The sequence below is a fragment of the Magnolia sinica genome, chromosome 11 (assembly GCF_029962835.1).
Source record: "Magnolia sinica isolate HGM2019 chromosome 11, MsV1, whole genome shotgun sequence".
In the NCBI taxonomy this organism is placed as follows: Eukaryota; Viridiplantae; Streptophyta; class Magnoliopsida; order Magnoliales; family Magnoliaceae; genus Magnolia; species Magnolia sinica.
In genome coordinates, this window is record NC_080583.1 from 71950328 (window position 1) to 71969276 (window position 18949).

At 38.9% G+C, this 18949-nt stretch overlaps 1 pseudogene; it reads right to left on the reverse strand.

Annotated features, from left to right (window-relative positions):
* Positions 1-386: 386 nt before the first annotated feature.
* LOC131218167 (E3 ubiquitin ligase BIG BROTHER-related-like) lies at positions 387-1075 on the reverse strand (annotated as a pseudogene).
* Positions 1076-18949: the final 17874 nt, after the last annotated feature.

Below are 18949 nucleotides of genomic sequence, written 5' to 3' on the forward strand. Positions count from 1 at the left end.
TTCATTCATCATTTTGATTAAAAAAATTGAGACCCATATTTTGAACTGTAATTGTACATAACAATTGGAAGTTGAAAGAGGCCCAAATATAACAATGATGATACTTTGAATTGAGTGGGCCCCCAAATAAATAGACCAGTCTCCTCAAATTGCACAGATTGGATTATCCTACAGATCCAATTGGCGAGCTTTTCCAATGCTGTAATCCATTTAGAACTCATCAGATAGGATAGATAAGACAACCCAATTGGTGATATCATCTACAGAGGCCCGACCACAGTAGAATCCATCCCACAAACGGTTCAGGTGCTAATGGTGTCCAATGCAAGTGTAGTGCAGCAGTCATGGAAATTCATGCCATGCAATCCAACCAGATTTTGTCTAATTTAAAATACCATAGTTCGAGTGAACTCACAATCATTGATGCCGGCAAGGGCCATCAAGCAAAAAATAACTTCTCACTCCTCTACATCCTGAAGGGCCCTCGCATATGCCTCATCACTATCAAACGCTGACGGGTCGATCTCCACACCCAATTCATCCTCACTCGGGGCCCGTCCATGCACATCGAATGCATCTTCACGATCATCAATGCTCCCAGCATCATTCCCATCATCATTCGGATCATCACCAGCTTCAGCTTCATAAACATAACTACCACTATCAGAACTTCCATAACCACTTCCATCACCGCCATTCATTCTAAGCATCATATACGCCCTTTCCTGGCCCATAAGCAACAAAACCCAATCAACAAAAAAGACAGAGAATGAAAGAAGGAGCTGATTCAAGAAAACCCAAACCCTAAACAGAATAACGGATCGAACCTATTCTTGAAGTGTACGGGCAAGGGCCAGATCGGCATCAACTTGGCTGAGGCTGGTGAAGGGCGCGCGGGAAGGCTGTCGAGATGAGGGGATGGATTCGGGTTCCGGTTCGGACTCGGAGTTAGGGTTAGGGTTTTCTTCGTTGGGTTTGTTGCCATGGTTAGATTCTTTGGCGTTCTCCATGTAGATAAGAAAAGAGAGAAGAGAACCCTAAAGCTTGGATCAGAGAAAGAGATCGAAGGAGATGTGGGTTAGGGAACGGAGAGAGAGAGTGAGAGTGAGAGCGAGAGCGAGAGCGAGAGAGAGATTTGGGATTTGGGGGTTTTTTTGGGCGCGGCTCTATTTTTGAGCGCGCGCCCAAATTTAGGTCGTGATCAGTCCGGGCTCTGTGGGCCCTACCATGATGCGTGTCAAACATCTACCCTATCAGTCAGATGCACCATCCCATGGTGGGCCCAGGGATTAAAAATCAAATCAATCTATTACTTGTGTGAGCCACACCACATACAAAAGTTGAGAGGGGTTACCCTCCATTAAAACATTCATAACTATTTTTTGGGCCCACTGAGATGTGATTCACAAATCCAGCCCATCCATTATGTGTGTGCCACTTGGATGAGGGATCATATCAAGTTTCAAACGCATCCAAATTTCAGGTGGGGCCCACCAAGTGCTTTTATATGTTTTAGGCATGTCTTCACATGATTTTAGATGGTATGGCCCCTCGGAGTTCCATATACGGCTGATTTTTGGGATATCCCATAATTTAAAAGGGACCCATCAAATGCACGGTGTTGATGTTTGACACATGTCATGGTGGGGCCCACACAGCTTGACCTCATGGGGACGGCTTGGATTAAACACAAAGGTCAAGCTGTGTGGGCCCCACCATAACATGTGTCAAACATCAACACCGTGCATTTGATGGACCCCCTTTAAATTATGGGATATCCCAAAAATTAGCCGTATACGGAACTTAGGTGAGCCATACCATTTAAAATCATGTGAAGAAATGCCTACAACATATAAAAGCACTTGGTGGGGCCCACCTAAAATTTTTATGCATTTGAAACTTGGTCTGACTCCTCATCCAAGTGGGACACACATAATGGATGGGCTAGATTTGTGAACCACATCTCGGTGGGCTTAACAAATGATTTTGAATATTTTAATGGAGGGTAACTCCTCTTTTTGGGATCAAGCCATAAAATCATCAGTAAAAATGGATGAACGGATAGGATGAAACACATACATTGACCTCCAGCCATGGGGCCCACAGAGCATCATCCAACATGTTCATAATATCAAAAAAATATGAATGAAGGGAAAACACAAACATCAGCGTAAATGTGGGTCACACCACATAATATAATGGAGGGGTTTCCTTAGAATATTCATAATCATATATTGGGTTTGCCTAAATGTGATTCACATATCCAACCCACTCATTACGTGTGTCCCACTTGGATGAGGGGTCAAACCAATTTTCAACTGCATCCATGTTTGTATTAACTTATAAACAGGTTGGATCTCAAATAAACATTGTGGCAGGCCCAAAGAAGGTTTCAATAGTGGGTGTCACTATCCCACTCTTTTCTATGGTGGGTCCACTTGAACTTTGGATTTGCCCCATCAGTCAGATGCACCATTCCATGGTGGGCCACGACCTTAAAAATAATCATTTATTGGGCCCACCTAGATGTGGTTCATAGATCCAGCCCATTCATTAAGTGTGTCCCACTTGGATGAAACACATACATCATGGTGGGACCCATAGAGCATCGACCAACATCCACTAAGTTTTGTGGGCCCCACTATGATGTATTTGTTATATCCACACCATCCATCCATTTTGAGATATCATTTTACGTCATGAGCCAAAGAATGAGGCAGATAAAAATCTGTAGTGGACCCCACCACAGAAATCTTAGGTGCACCACACCACATGAAATCAATAGTAATTGGATATCCATCATTAAAATCCTCCTAAGGCTTACCGTACTGCTTATTTGACATCCAATATGTTAATTAGGTCATACAGGGCCAAATGAAGGGAAAAAACAAAAATCAGCTTGATCCAAAACTTTTATGGCCCCAAAATGGTATGACATCCAATATTGTACTGTTTATATTTTTTTAGATGTCTTCACATAGTTTTAAATGGTAATCAACACCTGAGTTTCGTATACGTATGATTTTTGAGATATCTCATAAGCTAAAGGGAAGACATCAAATGCACGGTGTTGATGTTCGACACACATCATGATGGGCCCATTTTACATGTCTGGTCCATTCACTCTATTTTACTGATCATTACCCTCAATTTGACTAGTTACTCGCCTCGATCATACTACATATGAGAAAGATATTGGGCAAACACGATTAATCAACAATTTGAGTGAATTTTGATTTAAACATCTGAAGTTATTTACTCTTCATGTCCGGACTGATTAGATTATCCAAAAACAGTTAAAGGCTGTTCATAATATCAAAAATATATAAATGAATAGAAAACACAAACACCAGCTTGATTCAAAACTTCTATGGCCCCCAAGAAATTTTAAATGGTAGAGGTTCAATCACACTATTTCCTATGGTGTGGTCCACTTGAGCTTTGGATATGCTTCCTTTTTGTTCTTTAGACCTCAAATTATCTGTTAACATGGATGAATGGAGTGGATAAAATAAATAAATAACGGTGAATCCCACAGAGTTTACTCTGGTAAAGGTAATGAGTAACTCACTTAAATGTAGTGGAGAAAGGTTTCCTTAAAACATTCATAATCATATATTGGGCCTGCCTAAATGTGATTCACATATCCAACCCACTCATTATGTGTGTCCCACTTGGATGAGGGGTCAGACCAAGTTTCAACCGCATCCAAAACTCATGTGGGTCCCACCAAATGCTTTTATATTTTTTAGGATGTCTTCACATAGTTTTAAATGATATGGCCCACTTGAGTTTCGTTTACCGATGATTTTTGAGATATCTCATAACCTAAAGGGGACACATCAAATCCACGGTGTTGATGTTCGACACACATCATGATGGGCCCACAAAACTTACTAACATCAATTCTTAGGTTCTCACGAAGTCAGTAAGTTGGGTCACAATTCTAACCAGAATATTTGGCCCATTTTACATGTCTAGTCCATTCACTCTATTTTACTGATCAATACTCTCAATTTAACTAGTTACTCACCTCAATCATGCTACATATGAGAAAGATATTGGGCATACAAGATTGATCAACAATTTCAGTGAAATTTGATTTAAACATCTGAAGTTATTTACTCTTCAATTTGAACTGATTATATTGTCCAAAAACGATTAAAGGTTCAATTAGTAGATGTGCCTAATAATTTAGTAATTTTGTTTTTCACAAATAAATTTAACATTTTTTTTTCAAAATGTATATTTTTTTTACTCTTTTAACTAAATATCATTTTCATTATAAATAAATTTAACATTTTTTTTTACAAAATTTAGTTTTCTTTTTTAAAATATATATTTTTTTACAGTTTGTCAATTTTTTCACAATTTTGTTTAATTTTTTAAATTTTCTTTTTCAAAATATCATTTTTTTAATCTCACTTTTGTTATCTAACTTTTCAATTTTTCTTGTCAAAATACAAAATTTAGTTTTCTTTTAAAATTTTTTTTTTTTTTTTACAATTTGTCAATTTTTTCACAAATTTATTTAATTTTTAAAATTTTCTTTTTCAAAATATCATTTTTTAAATCTCACTTTTTTAAATCTCACTTTTGTTATATAACTTTTTAATTTTTCTTATCAAAATACAAAATCTAGTTTTCCTTTTTAAAATATATATATTTTTTTACAATTTGTCAATTTTTTCACAAATTTGTTTAATTTTTTAAATTTTCTTTTTCAAAAAATCATTTTTTAAATCTCACTTTTGTTATATAACTTTTTAATTTTTCTTGTAAAAATACAAAATCTAGTTTTCTTTTTTAAAAAATATATATTTTTTTTACAATTTATCAATTTTTTTCACAATTTTATTTAATTTTTTAATTTTCTTTTTCAAAATACCATTTTTTTATCAAATTTTTTTTTCAAAATTATCAACATTATTCAAAGTTCTTAATTTTTTTTTTCAAAATCTAGATTTTTATAAAATTACAGTTTTTTTTCAAAATTTAAAATTTCCTTAAACATTCTTAATTATTTTTCTAAGCTTCTCAACTAATTTTTTTTTCGAAATTCATAATTTTTTTGAGCTTCTTAAAATTTGACCTGAGCATTAGAGATGGTCTTTGACAGGGCTATAAGACGGTTTAAGACCGTCTCTGATAGAGACGGTCTTTGACAGTCTCCAATAGAGACGGTTTAGGACTGTCTCTAATAGAGACGGTCCTTGACCGTCTCTAATAGAGACGGTTTAGGACAGTCTATAATAGAGACAGTCTTTGCCAGGGCTATAAGACGGCTAAGAACCGTCTCTAATAGAGACGGTCTTTGACGGCCTCAGATTACAAGTAAAAGACGGCCAATGACCGTCTCTAATAGAGACAGCCAATGACCGTCTCAGATGGCCGCATATAAGACGGTCAAGGACCGTCTTTAATGCAAACGGCCAATGACCATCTCAGATGACCCATATAAGACGGTCAACGACGGTCTTAAATGATTTGTGGACGTTCAAATTTTTAAGACAATATTGAGGATGGTCAAGGGCCGTCTAAAATTTTAGAGACGGTTTACGGCCGTCTCTAAAGCGTCTTTAAACCAAGCAATTTTAGAGACGGTCCAGAACCGTCTCTAAATCTGTCATTTTTTTTTTCCATTTTTCACGTAGTGGAGGGTCTCCAGTAGAAGACCTCATAGCCATCCCCCTTAGTGATTCTGACTTGACTTGTACTGTACAAGTCAACTCATCACTTTCTCCAGATTTACGGGATAAGATCATGGACCTCCTTTAATGCCATGCCGACGTATTCATCTGGTCCCACCAAGACATGTCTGGCATCAACTCAGAGGTGATGGTCCATAAGCTGAATGTCGATCCTAACCACCTATCAGTGAGATAAAAGTGACAATTGTTCTAACCAGAACAATATGCCATCATCAGAGAGGAGGTCAGCAAGCTCCTGGAAACTAAATTTATCGAGGAGATCTATTATCCCGACTGGATCACCAACATTGTCGTAGTAAAAAAATCTAATGGGAAGTTGCGGGTGTGTGTTAATTACACATACCTGAACAAGGCCTCTCCTAAGGATAGTTTTCCTCTCACAGGGATCAACCAACTGGTCGACAGCACCATAGGGCACGAGCTCTTGAGCTTCATGGATGCATACTCGGGCTACAATCAAATCGACATGCACCCACATGACAAGTAGAAGACCACCTTTGTCACTGACAAGGGGCTTTATTGTTAAAGAGTGATGCCTTTCAAGCAGAAGAATGCTAGAGGAACGTGCTAACAGTTGACAACAAGATGTTTGCTCGATAGATCAGATGCTCTATGAAGGTTTACGTCAACGACATGCTCGTCAAGAGCGTTAGAGCTACAGATCATACCACCGACCTTGAGGAGATATTCGCAATCTTGCGAAAATATCAGATGAAGCTGAACCCAAGCAAGTGCACCTTCGGCGTCAGATCGAAAAAATTCTTTAGCTTTCTGGTCAACCAAAGAGGGATCAAGGCAAATCCCGACAAGATTCAAGCTCTGCTGGGCTTGAGCTCTCCTAGGACGACAAAAGAATTTCAGTGCCTTACTAGCAGGGTTGCTACCCTCAATCGCTCCGTCTCTCAGGCCACTAACAAGTGTCCCCCCTTTTTCAAGCAGTTAAAAGGAAAAATAGAAGATAGAATGGACTGAGGACTGTGAGTTGGCCTTCCAACAACTCAAATAGTACTTGTGGTCACCTCCATTACTTTTCAAGCCCGAGCAAGAAGAGACACTACTGTTATACCTAGCAGTCTCAGCCACAACGGTCAGCTCGACCCTTATCCGAGAGCAAGGGGGGACAACTCCTAGTGTACTACGTCAGCAAGGCCTTGGTCTCGGCTAAGACGAGGTATCCAAACATCGAGAAACTCCCCTTAGCTCTGGTCATATCATCTCGTTGCCTCCGACCATCTCATGACATGAGTATGCTTTACATACACTTTTACTAGTAGGCTCTGTCCTGATGCCATTTTGATTATTTTCTGCAGTTGCTCCTTTTAGGGATCCTCTATTTAGAAATAGTGGCTTAAAGGCATAACTGAAAGTTTAGTGTTACATCTTGTTTCTTTTTCTAATTAATTCATACCCACATGGTTATATCAGAAGAACGAGCAGCCTAACAATGATAACAACAACGAGGCTATAGGAGAAATCTGCATTATCTTCGTTGGGCCTACATGAGGAGGAGACTCGAACCAAGAACGCAAACCCATGCTCGGAGCATTAGTCATGATAGTTCGAAACATCAAGTCCACCTCACTTGCAGGCCTCCAAAGGAACAAAAGGTAATCCCCTGTGATCTGACATTCACCAAGGAGGACTCCCGAAGAATCCACCATCCCCATGACGATGCACTAGTGGTGACCATGACCATAACCAACTGCAAAGTGTTCCGAATTCTGGTGGTCATTGGTAGCTCGACCGACATCCTCGTCGCCAATGCCTTTGACAAAATGGGGGTCAAAAGGTCCCGACTCGGACCTATCAAGACTCCTCTGCTCGGATTCGCAAGAGACAAAGTCACCTCCAAGGGATCCATACTACTCCCGATCACTGCAGGAGATGGACAGAATCAAACGACAATGATGATCGACTTCCTTGTGGTTGACTGTCCTTCCATCTACAACGTCATCCTCGGACGCCCTCCCTCAATGCCATGCAAGCGGTAGTATCGATATACCATCTCACAATAAAGTTCCCGACCGAGCATGGTGTCGAGCATGTCATAGGGGATCAGCAGGAAGCTCTCCAGTGTTATTATATAGCTTTAAGGATGCAGCATCACACGATGGCCATCACTTCTCTTAATCTCTAGGAAGAGTCAGTCAAGAGAGGGTCTCAAGTGAAAGACCTTATAGCCATCCCCCTCAGTGATTTTGACCCGACTCGCACTGTACAGGTTAGCTCATCACTATCTCCATATTTATGAGATAAAATCATGGACCATCTTAGACGCCATGCCGACGTAGTCATCTAGTCCAACCAAGACATGTTTGGCATCAACCCGGAGGTGATGGTTCATGAGCTGAATGTCGATCCTGACTACCGACCCATGAGACAAAAGCGACGAGTGTTTGAACCAAAATGATATGCCATTATCGGAGAGGAGGTTGGCAAGCTCCTAGAAGCAGAATTCATCGAGGAGATCTATTATCCCGATTGGATCGCCAACATTGTCTTAGTAAAAAAATCCAACGGGAAGTGGCGGGTCTGTGTCGATTACACATACATGAATAAGGCCTCTCCCAAGGATAATTTTTCTATATCAGGGATCGACCGGCTGGTCAACAACACCGTAAGGCACGAGCTCTTAAGCTTCATGGATGCATGCTCAGACTACAATCAGATCGCCATGCACCCACACGATAAGCAGAAGACCACCTTTGTCACTGACAAGGGGCTTTACTACTATAGAGTGATGCCTTTCGAGCTAAAGAACGCTAGAGAAACATGCCAGTGGTTGGTCAAAAAGATATTTGCTTGACAGATCGGACACTCCATGGAGGTTTACGTTGATGACATGCTCGCCAAGAGCGTTAGAGCTACAGATTATACCACTGACCTCGAGGAGATGTTCACAATCTTGCGAAAATATCAGATGAAGCTGAACTCGAGCAAGTGCGCCTTCGATGTTGGATCAGAAAAATTCATTGGCTTTCTGGTCAACCAAAGAGGGATCGAGGCAAATCCCGATAAGATTTGAACTCTCCTGGACATGAGCTCGCCCAAGATGATAAAAGAAATTCAGTCCCTCACCGGCAAGGTTATTGCCCTTAATTGCTTCGTCTCCCAAGCCACTAACAAGTGCCCCCTTTCTTCAAGCAGTTGAAAGGAAAATAGAAGATAGATTGGACCGAGGACCATGAGCTAGCCTTCCAACAACTCAAATAGTACCTACAGTCACCTCCATTACTTTCCAAGCCCGAGTAAGGAGAGCCACAACTGTTATACCTAGCAGTCTCAGCCGTAGCGGTCAGCTCGGCCCTTATCTGAGAGCAATGGGGGAAACAACTCCTAGTGTACTATGTCAGCAAGGCCTTGGTCCTAGCTTGGACTAGGTATCCAGACATCGAGAAACTTGCCTTAGCTCTGGTCGCCTCATCTCGTTGCCTTTGACCATCTCACGACATGAGTATGATCTACAAACACTTTTACTAGTAGGCTCTGTCCTGACGCTATTTTGAGTATGCTCTACAGTTACCCCTCTTGGGGATCCTCTATATTAGAAATAGTGGTTGAAAGGGATAACTAAAAGTTTAGTGTTCATCATTCTTCTTTTTCTGATTAATTCATACATTTGCTTTGCTTTATCTATTATGGGCTAATATAATATTATTATTTTCTTTAGTTTGTTGGAAGTTACTTGAATCCCCTCTTAAAACGTATGACCCAACAAAATAGAGACCGTGCTCTAGACAGGCGAAAAAGGGTACTTAACCCCTTTCTTTTCCATAAACAAGGCTCTTACCTAGAGTCCATGACGCATATCAACTCAGGAATCACTCAAATCAGGAATTCTTTGAACGTCCAACTCTCTAAAAGATTCCACATATTCTCGCCAACCATGAATTTTGGAGCCCTATTTTCTAGGTAGTAGTGACTCAAGTGCTCAAATGATCAATTTTGTTAACATTGGGAAAGGTATTGCATAACCAAGGAAAACAAAACAAGTCAAGTAAATCTTTCACACCATTGGGGTTCCACGCCAAATGAAAAGATTGGGGTACACGTGATGTGAGGATGACATTCATGACATCATTATTTCCCTTCTTCATCCCTCTTCCCTAGCTATCCATGAAGCATCTTCTTTATAACTTACCGGAGTCCCAGGTCCTGTCTCACCTATGACCTATGGTAGCCTAGCTCATGCATTTGCATAATGGGTCCTCCTCTAGCTCTGTGACTTGGTAGAATTTTGAATCTTATCTTATCTATGTTTGTGGTAGTCCAGATTATCACGCAATACATGCTAAACATTCATTAAACATATGTTTTGTGACTTGCCAGATTTTCAAATCATGTTACATCAGAAATCCATGTATGTCCAGCCCTATATCTATTATTCTATTATACATGCGTATGCTTGGCACATACAACCACAATCGATCCGCCAGGGATGCGTAAACGCACTTAAACCCATGGTCTTTTCCTAGCATTCTCATTATTACACACAACCAACTATATACATTAGGTCTAAATATGTACATGGCATGAATATATACATTCTATACATTCTCCAAAAATGAAATATAACCCAAGTCCTAATTTAACATTCACAATATATTTACAAGAAGTTTCTGGCTGTTGCTCTTCCTTGGTACCTACACATGGAAGGAATAAAGGAAAGAATTAACTTATAAAGCATAGTGAGTGCATGGGGAGTGCAGCATATCCTATATGCATGTTATGTATCAGAATGACAAGATAAATGTGAGACTAAAGTTAGGGATGATGATGCATATGAGACAAAGTTATGAATCGCCTCCCTCTTGAGTCAAGATCATATGGTGGGGCCCACCTTGAGTGATCGTGATCACTTTTTTTTTTCAAAAAACTATTCCATTGATATTAAACTTGAAAGAGATGCATCCTGATCATTTCGTATGGTGAACTTACAAGTAAGTGATTGTTGAAAGAGATACATCTTGATCACTTCGTATGGTGAACTTTCAAGTAAATGATCGTGATTGCTTACTTGTAAGTTCACCGTATGAAATGATCAAGATGCATCTCTTTCATGTTTCATATCAAGTCTATATTCAAAATCTACATCACTACATCATCCACACCCCTTGATCTAGTGATGGGCCACCATCTTATGACATGAGTAGTAACATATGAATTTTCTATGGTTAAGATCATGTTTCATTAGAGTGGATCTAATCCATAAGGTGTGTTTATTTTCCATTTCTTCCATGTGGTGACCATTATACTTTATCAAGGTGTGATCTATACTATTGATCAAATTCCATATTAAGTGATCTACCACGATTAAGTGATGATCTAAATGATACAAGGTTTGGTTGGGCAAAATCTCACCCTCTTACATGATCTAATTTAAATTATAATTAATCTAAGATAATTTGGTGGGGTCCATTTACATGAGCATGGATCTAATTGGGTCCCACTACACATCTATGTGATGGATCTACAAGTATATATATTAATGAATCGAGAAAATAATAATCTCAAAGGCAATCAATCAACAAGTACATCAAGTAGGGCCCACTTTAGCACAAGTGGGGCCCGCCACGCTGATATGGTAGTGTGTGGGGTCAATAGTGTTGCCAATGTGGATAACGTGTAGGCCCCACATTTTTTTAATAAAAAACACATCTTTATATATTATAAGAGAGGAAAATATACAAAATATGGACATTCGGGCACCCCAAAGGCAAAAAGAGAATGGGGGCTCCAATCGTGAAAGCGGCCCCCAGCAGCCACCAATAGCCATTGAGCGGCATAACAAAGAAAACAAAAACTAAGAGCTCAGAAGGAATGTCCTAAGGGAGCCAAGCCCGACTTTATTATGGAAGAGCAACCCACAAACCTCGGTAAGGAGGTCTTTCACCTGGTTAAGGAAGGAGGTGAATTGACATCTACTTCCCTCTCGGGCCATACCATTAGCCAGGCCATTGCCTTCTCTCTTAATCAACCTAAAAATGAAGGATCCTCTTTGCTCCAACCTAGAGATCCTAGAGACCCAAGGTTTCCACCGCCAGGAGGTGTGAAATTTTCCCGTAAGGCGATCGATCACAACCTTATAATCTAATTCAATTTCCATCTTATTCAGCCCCAAGTCCAGGCACATAGCGATCCCGTCATGAACCTCACGAAGTTCAACTCCGTTGTTAGAGCCCACACCGTAACCAATAGAGAAAGCGAAATTGAGGTCACCATTATCCTTCCTGCAGATGCCTCCTCCGCTAAACAACCCTGGAATCCCTCTCGTAGAACTGTTCACATTTAATTTGACCCAATCCCTATCCATTTTAACCCCCCTAATAACTTTATATTGATAACTATGAAGAGGCTGAAACGAGATACCCAACGCTTCCCAGGACTGATATCGCTGGGGAGGAGTCACGACCTTACTTCCGACCAGTCTGGAGATGCTACTTCAGATGCAAGCAATCGGGATTGTGGTCTTCATAGGTTTATTGTCAAACCTCGCTTCATTTCTAGCTCTCCAAATTTCCAAAAGAATCAGGATTGGAAGGAGCTTGTGGATGTGTGATGGAGCACTACTAGGGGCCGAGGCACGACGCCACTACAGAATCCTTCCTTCCAAGGATTGATGCTGCAGAAAAGTGATCCCAATCATGGTGCTGAAGTGCCGCCACATAGTGGAGGCCTAATGGCCATCGAGAAAAAGGTGAGTGAGGGACTCGGGCTCAGGTCGACTAGAGGACCCATAATCACAGCAGTTGCATCCTGAAGCAATTTGGACCCCTTTGGACTGAACTCTTGTGTCCACTGGGACCGCGCCCTACAATAATCTCCAAGTGAAGATAGAAATCTTAGGCGGTAATTCCTTTTGCCAAATTCATTTAGACCAACTCGTGGGAGGGAGTCTTGCTCTACTCATGGACCAGGCCAACTTGATAGAGAAGTCTCCAGAGGAATCGTGGGGCCAAAAGCAAACAGGATTGCCTTTTGTTGTGACAAAACCTCCATGGAAGATGAAATTAATGACTTCATGGGGTAAAAATGAAAAAATGGAGGACGGAGGAAGGGGCCAGTAAGCCCAAGAAAGTTGTTAACCGTGAGAGACTGTAGAGCATTCGGGATTGGCCTGGCAGATAGATGGTGAAGGGGGCCCAACCCTGTCCGGTTGCACATCCACATGTTTTGTTCTCCATTGCCCACTTCCCATTGCACATTATCTGCTAAAACCGGCAGAAACTCTCTGATTTTCTTCCATAATTGAGAGCCATTGCTGGACATCCTACTCTCATCTGACATTTCTAGGTTAGAATGGTGTTTAGCACGCATCAGTTTCACCCAAGGGCCAGCAATTACTCCAAATTTAACTGCCCACGCCATTTTCATCTAGAGGGCAACCATTACTTCCTTAAGGTTTCTGATGCCTAAACCTCCTTCCTCAAGAGGAGAAGTGATTCTCTGCCAAGCAACCTAATGGAACTTCCTTTTACCTTTGGCCCTTCTCCAAAAAAATAAGCAAATCTACATTCTAAACTTTCAATTAGCTGGCCAGGAACATGCACAATAGCTAAAACATGAAGGGGGATGCTCCCAAGGATGTGCTTGATCAACGTCACCCTGCCCACTTGGGAAATGAATCTGACGTTCCAACCGCTGATTCTTTTTTTGACTTTTTCTAGGAGAAACTGGGAGAAACTGAAAGTTAGACTGCTTCACTCTGCCCTTGGTTAAAGGCACGCCTAGGTAATGGACCCTTGTGCTGGATTTGACAACACCTAGGAGACGTTCAATATCTAATTCTACCCATGGATAGCTTGTCTGAGCATATGAAGTAGCTCTTGTTGTAGTTAATTTTTTGGCTTGATGCTTCTTGGAATGAATGGAGGAAATTCTTGATTGTAAGAAGCGAGGTCTGACTACTGTTCAGGAAAAGAAGCGTGTTGTCTACGAACAGGAGATGGGATAGCAACGGACATCCAAGTTGCAACTTAAAGGGTTAACACCAGCCCTGAGATACAAGTTGCTTGAAGCTACGAGAGAAGGCTTCTGCTGCTAGTAAAAATAACCTAGGGGAAAATGGATCGCCTTGGCGGATGCCTCTGGTTGACCCGAAAAAGCCCGACGCCTCCCCATTAATGAACATGGAGAACCAATTATTTCCTCAATAGGTTTCCATCAGGCCTACCATGGAAGCCGAACTTAATCAACACCTATTTGAGAAATTTCCAATTCACACGATCGTAGGTTTTCTCTAAATCCAGTTTTAAGATGATGTTACTTCCTCAGACCTTCCTACCTAACTCCCGCATTGCCTCGTGGGCTAGTGCGAAATTCTCGGTAATCGCTCTACCTTTCACGAAAGCACCTTGTTCAATGGTGATCAATTTGGGGAGAATAGCGCTAAGTCTTGTTGCCAGGATCTTTGAAAAAATCTTGTAGATGACGTTGCACAGGCTTATTAGATGAAAGTCTGAAAATCTGGAAGCTAAGGGGGATTTGCATACAAGAAAAGACACTTTTACCTACGAAAATTTTCGTAGGTAAAAGTCTTTTTTCCTAGGCAAACGCTTTTACCGACAAAACTTTTCGTCAGTAATTTCGTTGCTAAAAGACCGAGGGAGAAAACTTTTACCAATGAAAAAAAAATTTCGTTGGCAAAGATAAGACTTTTGCCGACGATTTTCTTTGGTAGGTAAAATCTTTTACCAACATTTTTTTTTATAGGGAAAAGTATTGGCAAATCTTTTTGCCTACAATTATTTTCGTAGCTAAAAAGATTTACAAAGCTTTTACTTACGATTATTTTCATAGCTAAAAAGATTTAGAAAACTTTCACCTATGAATCTCTTCGTAGGTAAAAATTGTTACAAACGTTTTCCTTACGAATACTTTCGTAGCTAAAAATATTTACAAAACATTTACCTATGAATATTTTCGCAGGCAAAAATATTTACAGAACTTTTGCCTACAAGTCTTTTCGTAGCTAAAAACTTTTACGAAACTTTTACCTACGAATTGTTTGGTAGGTAAAATAATTTTACAAAACAAAACCTACGAATATTTTTGTAAGTAAAAATATTTTCAAAACGTTTACCTATGAATATTTTCGTAGGTAAACAATTTTATTGAACTTTTCCCTACGAAACCTTTCGTAGGTAAAAACGTGGATGATGATACTTTTACCTACGAAAATTTTCGTTGGTAAAAGTGTCTTTTTTTTTTTTTTTTTACCCGTTCCAGCAAAAATTCCCTGATATACACCTGTTACAATATTCCTGATATACACCTGTTATATAAATATTTCATCATATTCACATTCACATCCATTTAAACCCAAAGTACGTAAATCCATCCAAATATAAACTACATCCATCAACATGACATTCATTCACACATAAATACATATAAGTTTAACATCATAAATAAAATAAAAAAATCACAAAGATGAAGGCGGAGGTGGTGAAGCATCAATGGATAAGCGTGCAACGAGATCCTGAAACACTTCCATCATCCGTCTCATGCTCTACCCGCATCTCCTCCCGTCATCCGTCACTCATGCTCCACCCACATTTCTTCCCATCATCCGTCGCTCATGCTCCACCCGCATCTCCTCCATCCTCCTCTCCTACTCCTCTCTCTCCCTCGCTTGCTCCTCCATCCTCCTCTCCTGCTCCTCCCTCTGCCTTGTCAGATTCCTCCATCCTCCTCTCCTGCTCCTCCCTTTGCCTCGTCAGATCCTCCATCCTCCTCTCCTGCTCCTCCATCTGCCTCTCTAGCTGCTCACTCTTCTTCTCCAGCTGCTCTCTGGTGGTACCTAAAATTGTGTCCCTCACCAAACTCGCATCCAACTCTTATCCATGTCTGCAATGAAAAGACTAAAGTCAGTTTACAGAAATAGCTTTAAGATTAGGCTAGGTTATAGGTTTAAGTTATAAGTTATATGTTTAGGATTTGAGAATAAGTTTAGGTTTAGGTTATAAGTTTAGGTTTACGTTATAAGTTTAGGTTAAGGTTATAAGTTTAAGTTAAGGTTGTAAGTATAAGTTATAGGTTTAGGTTTAGGTTATAGGTGTTTAGGTTATAAGTGTAGGTTATAGGTTTAGGGAAATGTTAGGTTTAGGTTATAGGTTTTGGAATTTGAGAATAGGTTTAAGTTATAAGTATAAGTTTAAGTTGGGTTATAGGTTAAGATTTAGGGATTTGAGTTTAGGTTAATGTTTAGGTTTAGGTTAAGGTTGTAAGTTTAGGTTAAGGTTATAAGTAGAGGTTATAGGTTAAGGTTAAGGTCTAGGTTTAGGTTATAAGTATAAGTTTTGGGATTTGAGAATAGGTTTAGGTTAAGGTTATAAGTCTAGGTTTAAGTTATAGGTTAAGGTTTAGGTTTAGGTTATAGGTATAGGTTTAGGTTATTGGTTATAAGCATAGGTTAAGGTTAAGGTCTAGGTTTAGGTTATAGGTTAAGGTTTTAGGATTTGAGAATAGGTTTAGGTTAAGGTTAAGGTTATAAGTATGGGATATAGGTTAAGGTTTAGGTTTAGAAAATTGGGTTCGGGTTTGGGATCGGGTTATGGTTTGGGTTTAGGTTTTAGGTTTTAGGTCATAGGTTTATGTTATAAGTATAGGTTTTGGGATTTGAGAATAGGTTTTAAGTTATAAGTATAAGTTTAGGTTGGATTATAGGTTAAGGTTTAGGGATTTGAGTTTAGGTTAAGGTTTAGGTTTATGCTATAGGTATAGGTTTAGGTTATAGGTTATAAGTATAGGTTATAGGTTAAGGTTAAGGTCTAGGTTAAGGTTATAAGTATAGGTTAAGTATAGGTTATAAGTTTAGGTTTAAGTTGTAAGTTAATGTTTTGGGATTTGAGAATAGGTTTAGGTTAAGGTTATAAGTACGAGTTATAGGTTAAGGTTTAAGTTTAGGAAATCGGGTTCGAGTTCAGGATCGGGTTTAGGTTTTAGGTTTTAGGTTATAAGTATAGGTTATAGGTTAAGGTTAAGGTCTAGGTTTAGGTTATAGGTTAAGGTTTTGGGATTTGAGAATAGATTTAGGTTAAAGTTATAAGTCTAGGTTTAGGTTATAGGTTAAGGTTTACATTTAGGTTATAGGTATAGGTTTAGGATATAGGTTATAAGTATAGGTTATAGGATAAGGTTAAGGTTAAGGTCTAGGTTTAGGTTATAGGTTAAAATTTTGAGATTTGAGAATAGGTTTAGGTTAAGGTTATAGGTATGGGTTACAAGTTAAGGTTTATGTTTAGGAAATCGAGTTCGGGTTTAGGTTTGGATTTAGGTTTTAGGTTATAGGTTATTAGTATAGGTTATAGGTTAAGATTAAGGTATAGGTTTATGTTATATGTATAGGTTTTGGGATGTGAGAATAGTTTTAGGTTAAGGTTATAAGTCTAGATTTAGGTTATAGGTTATGGTTTAGGTTTAGGTTATAGGTTATAAGTATAGGTTATAGGTTAAGGTTATGGTCTAGGTTTAAGTTATAGGTTAAGGTTTTGGGATTTAAGAATAGGTTTAGGTTAAGGTTACAAGTATGAGTTATAGGTTAAGGTTTAGGTTTAGGAAATCGGGATCGGGTTTAGGTTTGAGTTTTCAAGTTTAGGTTCAGGTTTAGGTTTAGGTTATAGGTTTTAAGATTTGAGAATAGGTTTAGGTTAAGGTTATAAGTTTAGGTTTAGGAAATCGGGTTTGGGTTCGGGATCGGGTTTAGGTTTGGGTTTTCAAGTTTAGGTTTAGGTTAGGTAGTTGAGATTAGGATTAGGTGTAGGTTTAGGTTTAGGGATTTGAGAATACGTTAAGGTTTAGGTTTAGGTTTAGGTTAGGTTATAGGTTAAGGTTTAGGAAATTGAGTTTAGGCTATAGGTTTAGGTTATAAGTTAAGGTTATAGGTTAAGGTTTAGGTTATAAGTTAAGGTTATAGGTTAAGGTTTAGGTTATAGGTTAAGTTTTAGGTTTAGGTTAAGGTTATATAGGTTTAGGTTTAGGTTATAGGTTTTAGGATTTGAGAATAGATTTAGGTTAAGGTTATAAGTTTAGGTTTAGGAAATTGGGTTCGGGTTCGGGATCGGGTTTAGGTTTGGGTTTTCAAGTTTAGGTTTAGGTTTAGGTTAGGGAGTTGAGATTAGGATTAGGTGTAGGTTTAAGTTTAGGGATTTGAGAATACGTTAAGGTTTAGGTTTAGGAAATCGGGTTCAGGTTATAGGTTTAGGTTTAGGTTAGGTTATAGGTTAAGGTTTAGGAAATTGAGTTTAGGTTATAGGTTTAGGCTATAAGTTAAGGTTATAGGTTAAGGTTTAGGTTATAGGTTAAGTTTTAGGTTTAGGTTAAGGTTTTATAGGTTTAGGTTTAGGTTATAGGTTTTGGGATTTGAGAATAGGTTTAGGTTAAGGTTATAAGTTTAGGTTTAGGAAATCGGGTTCAAGTTCAGGATCGGGTTTAGGTTTGGGTTTTCAAGTTTAGGTTTAGGTTTAGGTTAGGGAGTTGAAATTAGGATTAGGTGTAGGTTTAGGTTTAGGGATTTGAGAATACGTTAGGTTATAGGTTTAGGTTTTAGCATTAGGTTATAGGTTTAGGTTTAGGTTTAGGTTTAGGTTATAGGTTTTGGGATTTGAGAATAGGTTTAGGTTAGGGTATAGGTTAAGGTTTAGGGAATTGAGTTTAGGTTTAGGTTTAGGTTTAGGTTATAAGTTTAGGTCATAGGTTTAGGTTTAGGTTTAGGTTATAGGTTTAAGTTTAGGTTTAGGGAATTAGGATCGGTTTCGGCTTCGGATCGGGTTTAGGTATCCTCTAGTATTATCTACTATTGAACCTAGTATTATCTACTACATACTAGTAATATATAACCAATATTGGGGTACCATACCATAAGCTACAAGAATTTCATGTCCCCATAAACAAGGTATCCTCCATTGATAACATATATATATATATATATATATATATATATATATATATATATATATATATATATATATATATATATATATATATTATAAGTTCTTTATTTTCATTTACATTCACAACTACATTCATCATCCATCCAGGAGTAAAAAGTCTGAGGAACTTACTGGTTTATCCTCTATGTGATCACCATTGGGTTCAACCACCTTTTTAGCAAGCCAGCTCAATGTGAAACTATGAAATTTGAATTTGAGAAAATGTTAACATTGCGATCAATTACCAAAAGACATGAGTAGATACAAAAGAACTCATCCAGCCCAAATCAAATAGACAAAAACCCA